The sequence below is a fragment of the Triticum dicoccoides genome, chromosome 2A, assembly GCF_002162155.2.
Source record: "Triticum dicoccoides isolate Atlit2015 ecotype Zavitan chromosome 2A, WEW_v2.0, whole genome shotgun sequence".
In the NCBI taxonomy this organism is placed as follows: Eukaryota; Viridiplantae; Streptophyta; class Magnoliopsida; order Poales; family Poaceae; genus Triticum; species Triticum dicoccoides.
In genome coordinates, this window is record NC_041382.1 from 59589449 (window position 1) to 59597602 (window position 8154).

Sequence of the window (8154 nt, forward strand, 5' to 3'; positions counted from 1 at the left end):
GATTCGTTCGGTTCCACTCCCGTTTTTGATTTGGCTTCTTTAGTTTCCTTTTTTTTGCTCCGATTTTATTCAATTTTTTTAATGTTCACAATTTTTGCAAAACAATTCACAAATATAAAAGCTTTCTATTTTTAAAATATTGATCGTAAAAGCTCCACATATTTAAAAAATGTTTCGATTTTTAAAGGGTATTCTAAAATTAATGAATAATCATGCCTTTTGAAATCCAAAATTTAAAACTATTGAACCAAAAAACCAGTAGAAACTATAGAAAAGGAAAAAAAAACACTCTGGTGCCTTGCTCCTGTCGCTACAGCACCGCCGCCGAGTGCCATGGGGGTTGGAGCAGTCATGACACACTGTGTGTTTGTGTGACATCTTGGCGCGCTGAGCGTTACATAGGAGGGCTCGTGAGAAATAATACCCCAAGGAGTAATTGTTGCCTGGAAGATGGTTTGAGGTATTTTCCTAACAGCAGCCAGAGAGAGCAGAACATAACAAAGGTGGCCTACTGACCTTGCTATATATCCTCTCTTTTTTTAGCTGGACCTTGATAATATCTTTGATCCAGAGACTGTTGGCAAGCCCACCGTTGCTCAATAAGCGAGGTACAGTACGTACTAATATTATGGCAGTGCCCGACAATGTCCCACCGTCGCTGAAATTCTAGCGCGGCGGGCTACTACTTGGGCCCTGACTCTCTGCTGTGCTGTATATGAACCGACCCAATGGGCTCTGGTGACCCAAAGAACGTCCCGCCGCCCGCTGACCACTCGCTGAGCTACATTTACTCAAAAAAAAAAGAACTCGCTGAGCTACAGGAGTAAAGGAGGGAAAGATTCTGCAGGAGCTCACCGCAATAATAAACTAGCGACGCCGTACAGATCCGGTACGATTCCGGTACAGCAGCGCATCGGGGTTTTTTCTACCTGCAGACAATCTGTCGTCAGGTTTATCAATTAGTTTACCACCGTACTTCCGTGATGCCAATCTAAGTGGAGCAGAGTACTGGTGGTACTGAAGGTGGTGGTGAGACAGTGAAAAAAAGCTCGTGGTTCTTTCTTCAGGAGCGTGATGAGCGAGCGCCCAGTCACCCAAAAGATCCATGATGAGATGATCAAGGATTGGAACTCGGCGCCCCCGATGTACGTGCGCCATGCATGGCTCTGTATGTATCCGGCATCAGGGCCCGTACGCACGCGCCGGGCGGGCGCGGCGGCAGCTGCCGCAACGCTGCAGCGCCGTGCCGGGCGTACGAGCGGACCGGCGATGCAGCTAGCGCGGCATGGTGGCGCTAACCTAATCCGGGGCTCGTTACACAGCAGCCTCGCCGTCGTGTACGTACGTATGTACGTCAATGATGCAGGCAGGTGCACGGCGAGCCGGCCGCATGCACCGGCCGGCCTCGGAGGCCTCGACTCGAGGGTGGCCTGGCCATGGCCATCATTGAGCGGAGCTGCAGTAGTGCTACGCACTGTAGTAGTAGTAGTCCGGAGACTGGGCGAGAGAGGAAGAGCGGATAAAGAACTCCCACCAGCGCAGTACGTACCAACCGCGAGCGTACGGAGTCCATGGATCCGCCGTGCCATCCATGATCCATCATCTCACCCCCACGACCCCAGGCCGGCCGGCCGGAGAAAAGTCTCCCTGATCCTGGCGCGCCAAAGATCTGATCTCGATTGCCTGCTAACCGGAAAAGGATTCAATCAGATTCAGACCACTGATGCGCCTGAATCTCCGGAATGCCACACTGATGCAAACACAGGCATACGCACAGTTCAGGCGCGCCCTTTAATTAGCAGAACTAGCAATACGTACCACGCTCTTGCTCTTGGCACTTGTTAGACTAGTCATAGTGGGGAGTAACTTGTATTAGCAACATGCATGTACGTTACGATCTCCGGAATGCCCCGACGAGGATTACACCATCCGACCACGTCGAGACAGAGGAGGATTTGACGGCCGGCTTGGCCATTCCGGAGTGTGCCCACACAGATGCCGACGGTCGATATATGTGACTCGCCCCAGCTCGTGTGGGCGCAGATGAGCACGGACACCGGCGGCGCCCGGGCTGCCCTCGGCGTATTCAACGGAATGACGGAACAAGAATTGATACGTTCTGTTTGCACCTATCCAATCAAAGTTGCATACGTCATGTTTAATGTTTTTCATAGACCACTAATTCATTTCGGACCTGATGAATGCTTACAAGTCATGATCATCTGAAGGCGTTCATGTCGAACATGATCAATGACAATGAAGATCCGACCTAGATGGAGTATGAATTGGAGGGCGCCACATTTGAAGCTGGGACAACATCCGATCCCAATCCGACCAAGAAAAAGAAGAAGAAGGACAAGACGACAAAGGCAAGAGGTCCGTCATTCTCAAGATTTAAGGACATCTTGTTGGTCAAAGCTTGGTTGGCCACAACACTGGATCCAATATGCGGCACCGAGCAAAAGGGAAAAAAGTATTTGGAGAAGATTTGGAAAAAGTATCACGAAGAAAAGTAGTATGTGGAGCTGCATCCTATCATGACCAACCGCAATGTGGCATCACTCCAATATCAATGGGGATCATTCAAGGGGGAAGTGAACAAGTACGTCTGCTACTACTCACAAGCGACTAAATGCCCTCAAAGTGGGATGGGAGTGGCAACTCACGTAAGCTCAATTGCTTCATCTTGTCATCATTTGCATATACTTCTTTTGTTTTCATTCTCGTGCTCATACATATATTGTTTGCTAGACGACGGTGGCAGCCATCGATCTCAAAGCCGGGAAAAAGAGAAATGATGGCTCAAGCTCCCACCAATCAATTGGGTTGGACGATGAAGACAACGATGTTGTCGTCGAGAATGGAAGAGCTACCGTGCCAAAGGATAACCGGCAAGTCATGGGAAACAAGTGGGAGAAGGCAAGGGCCTCTCATGGCGCCACTGCTACAAAAATGTCGTCCACATGCACGGGCATTTTTTCGGCAAGGAAGAACAAGAAAGATGAGAGGTACAAACTCATGTTGGATGCGCAAAAAAAGAGGATGGAGTGGGACCGAAAGAGGGCAGAGAAGAAGCTGAACATGGAGAGGGGGAAGATTGAGTTGGAGAAGCAAGAGACGGTGATCAAATGGGAACACGAGAAGGCCAAGACATTTGGAGAGATTGAGCTTGAGAAGGAGAGGTTGCAACTCGCACAGGACGCGGAGGATGCGAAGATCATGTTGGCGGATGAAACCCTCTTGGATAAGCATGCAAAGAAGTGACTGTCGGATAAGAAGAAGGAGATCAACGGCCGTAGGGAGTACGAGGCGGTAAGGGCGGCTGCGGCAGCAACAGCGGATCATGCGGCCAGGATGCAGGCGGAGCAGGACGCAAGCATGGACTCGGACCATGTTGAATTATGATTTGTTTTGCTTTTGTTTCAAACTGTTGAATTCGGACAGTTTGTATCGTATAATCGGCATGCATAGATTTGATGATCGACATTTGAGATATGTGGATGTGAGACGCAACATATGAGGGATGGATGGGCTTTGTCCGCGAACATGTATCGGGACCGGATTTGTTCAGTCCGACTGCAGATGCTGTTAGCATGTTAGCAGAGGAATCAAAACGAGTACAAACGTGGGAACTTGAGTCCTTCACTCACCTATCATGCTCACTCACTCTCCATATAATAGCACCTCTAGTGATCTCAAGCAAAGCTAATCAACTAATTAACTAACCAGGCTCCATCGCTCGATCAAATCCCGCATAGGTTTTGCCCTTTTCGGAACGGGAGGCAGCCACACACAAAGGCGAAATTCTGAAAACAGCAGCGAGAAAGAAGGAAAGGTCGTCGGAATATATAAAGGTCCACGGCAGTGGTGGTACCTACTCTGTGCATCATAAAAAAAGCTGGAAATGTGGTGGCAGTAGGGTGCTGGTGGGCCGCAACCGGTCTATTTGGAAAGGAATTTGGCCGTCCCATCACCGTTGCATGTCAAGTTCCCATTGGCCCGGGCCGTATCTGCCAGAGCCCACTCTCCTCTCCCCCTCTCTCAGTCTCGCTGCAGAATTTTCTTTTACTATCTCCTTTGGCATTCTTTCCATGCAAAGGATGAGTGAGAAATGCTCCAAGGACATGGACACATGCAGCAAAGCCCAGCGCCGTCTATGCGCGCACACATGCAGCACTAGTATTACTAGTAGAGTACGCTATGGCTGCAAATTCTTTACCAGGTTTTGGCAAGAGGCTGGGGGAAAGAAGGCAGGCTTTATTCTTCATCATGCCATCACATGACCACATTGCCATGCTTACTCATGTCATTGCCATGCATTCAGGGTTAGTTTAGTTGCTAAACAAGCCTACTGCCTAGGTTGATGCACAGCCCAGGCACTCCCAAGGCACTGGCAGAGCGTCTGCCTGCGCAGTTTACAGCTGCTCTCTCTACCCCCATGCTTTTCATGCAAGTGGCGATTAAGAAGTGTGCAAGCAGTACAGCACTGGCAATTGGCAAAGAACAGAAAAAGCAGGAAGGAGCCATGCTAATGGCGGCCGGTGCAGTAATTTTTTAGGGCTAAGCGGATTTGGGTGCCCCCCAGAATCCCCGACGCCCAGGAGCTCCCCCGAAACGGAAAGATGGCACCGAACGCAGAGCCCCCACGTGGCGCCCATAATCCGGCACTCGGGCGTTCCTTTTTTTTTTTTGCATGGATAGCTTGTTCTTTAATCGCCACTTAACCACTCCCCATCCAGCTGCAGATCTGGTCTGCACGCCGGTGAGCCCTGCCACGTGGAGAGCTCCCAGCAATGTCCCACTCCCAGCCACTTTTTACTGCAAGACCAAACAGATAAAAATAACAGTGCAGCATTCACAGTTGCAGCTAGTCAACAGGTTTTCGCCCTGCCTCCTCCGCTGCCGCGGCTCTGTTTCGCTTTCACCGCACTGTAAATCTCGCGAGGGGGCAGGGCAGGCGGTGAAATCAAGAGCCTGGCCGGCCACTGCGACGACGACGACGCATGCCGTGCATGCATGCACACGGCGATGGTCAGGCCAATAATAGGAGTGGGCGCTCGAAGAAACAGGAGATGGTACTGAGTACTACCGGGGCGCCAATTATCGGCGCAGCATTTCGCCGAATGGACCGGACGTCGAAAAGGCTCGAGTTGCTCGCACACCTCGGAGCAGTCGAGGGTGGCAGAAAACGAGCCACAGGAGCTCGCCAATTATTACCTTTCCATGGGTGATTTCATCTCGCCCGTTCATTTTTTTTGGTTGGATGGCTTTGATCTTCTCGCTGTTGAACCTGCTTGCAAGAGCGTGTTTTCCTTTTGCAGACCGGCTCTGCTTTCAAGGTTGAGCATATATGCATGGATTCTTTTTCTTCCAAATTATCTTACAAGTTTCCCGCAAAAAAAAAATTATCTTACAAGTTACGTTGCCGAATCATAGCGTATACTTGGTCAAAGTCACACCATTGTACACTTTGACCAAGTTCAAAAAAAAATCGATTTTACACAATATCAAACTAATACCATTTATATTCGGTGTGTGTGATACTGTCTGAACTCTCATCAACACAAACACTCCTGATAAACTCTCAAGACGCCTAGGTAGCGTTTCTTCACCCCGACACCTGAAATCGTCGTATTGCGGGCAAGCATCAATTATCGGTGCATCATTTTGCAGAAAGGACCGAATGGGGAACTGTTTCTCTCTTTCTCTCTCGTGCTTAACAGTGTCCGTCGTACACCTCGGAGCAAACGAGGGTGCAAAGCAAGCAATAGGAATTCACCAATTATTACCTTTCCAACTATGATTTGACTTTGTGGAATTGCTTGATTTTTAATGGATGATCTGATCGTCTCACTGTTGAGCTTGCTTACAAGATTGGTTTTACTTTTTCACACATGGAAGGAGGAGGCTCTTCGGGACGCCTAGGATGCACACATAATTGGTGAAGTTCATAAGAAAATGATGCTCTTCAGGTTACTGGCCAACTTTTTTTGCGGCCATTATCTTAGAGTTTAGTGTTCCTTCATAAGTGTTAATACTTGATTTTTGTTTTTATTAAGGAATGTTTTTTTCTCACGATCAGTTTCTCGTGAAATTCCAGAACATATGGAAGATCCATTGATGACAAGGTACTCATAGTTAACATCTGGTGGGATGGTTTACTCACTAACTCGAGGAACCGACTCACTAGTGTTGCTTTGGTCGAGTTGGATCACGTGTTGTCTTTGTTGCGGGATTCCCTCACCAATGGCTCATGCGACAAACGCTTACTCGCCGATGGGCTCCCCTTCACCTCCAGGAATGCATACAACACCATATCCATCGAGCATGCTGAAGACTCCAAAGTGCACACTATATGGTCATCTAAGGTCCCCCATTAATGCCAATTCGGTTTCTTAGTAGCCGTTTCGGGACATGCTAATCTCAAAGGCCTATGTCCATCACAAAACATTGTTTCCTCGGCGGTCTACTCTAGGTATGCCTCTGATCATTAATATGTCGACCACATTGCTCTACTTTGCCACCTCAAGGACCAAGTGTGGTCAATCCTAGGGTACGAACTCCCCTTTTCTACCCCCGCTGATGTGCAGCGCGATCACACCAGTCGGTCTCGACCCCCAACATTTGTCCATCAGTCTCACTCACCATTCCATGGCAGGCATGTCACTAAAGAAATGCAGTTGCCTTTGGAGGAGAGATGCACACTCCCCACACTATCGTTAGGAACATTGTTTCATATTGTTCTCTTTGGACTTATATGTTTCAAGAACCTTTCCAAGAGGGCGTTGCTATGTCTTGGCGACAATGTCTCCTCTCGTGTTATAGCGCAACCTTGACAACCTTTGAGCAATGAATTCAGGTGGGAGCCCTCCCTCCGAGTAATAGTTCAGAAAAAATTTGCTTGCAAGATCCACTTCTCCATTCTTTTAGACATAGAAGGAGACAACTCTTGAGGATGCCTCTGCATTGAATGATGCACACATCTTACTATAGATTTTTTTGGGCCGTTGTCTTAGAATTTAGTGTTCCGTCACGAGTGCCATTTTTTAATTTATGCATTTTCCCAAGGAATAAGGAAGATCCACATGCCACTAATGCTAAATGCCCAACTGGTATCATCAAAGGCCGCTTTGGTGGAGCAAGGCGTGATAATTAGCATCATTAGAGGATAAAACTTTGCCATGGATCTTGCTTACAAGAGAGGCTTTATCCGGCCCTGCCATTGGGCGAGGAAAGATGTGTGTATGTGTCCCTTCAAGGCAAAGGTGGGGAGGGGGAGGAGACGTTGTTTCATGCAACGGGAACCCATGAATAAACAAGTTCTCGGCCATCATCACACCCTGCAATGCTCGATTAACCAGGCCTAATTACGGGCTGCCAGGGCTAAGGTTGGTTGTAGTGGGAGTATCATAAGTAGTATCATGCATGCCAACTAGACTTTTTGAATGATGCGGCACACAATTAAATGAGGAAAGAGAGGATGTAGTATCATATCATGATACCGTATCATATTAAATGATCTACTAGTTTGTGTCATGCATGACAATTAATAAGGTAATCTAAGATACTAACTTATGATACTATGCATTACGGAGGTAGTATCACATATTAGTATCATATGCATAATACTAGTATATGATACTCCCCATTACAACCAGCCTAATGAAGGCACAAGGAATTTTCCTCCGTGTGGTGTTGTGTGTGGCCTGAAGTTGCCATTTCCACTTCGAGCGGTGGCTTTTGTGCCTTTGGTGGGAGTGGATTCCCCTTCCTCGGCCAGGTTTAATTTGAGCAGGCGAATATGAATATATATGATGGTGTTTGGTTGGCTCCTAGGACAAAAATGAAATATATACAACCTCATCTGCCTACCTGCATGAAGGAAAATAAATAATGGAGAGGCCAGACATTTCTTGTTTCTCTCTTTTGAACGTTGATGATAAAACAAGGACGTGAACCCAAGCTGAAAGCCCCAAAAAACTCCTTTTGTTATTCAATGAGCTTCCCTTCACTCCCCTCCTCTGGTGTGGCCCAGCCGGCACTCCTCTTATTATTTACCCTACTCATCATTAGTGTCACTCTCACTCACTGCTCCTAGTGTTCACCTCGGCCAAAAATATAATGCCGCTGCCCAAGCTGTAGCACAGTAAAGGC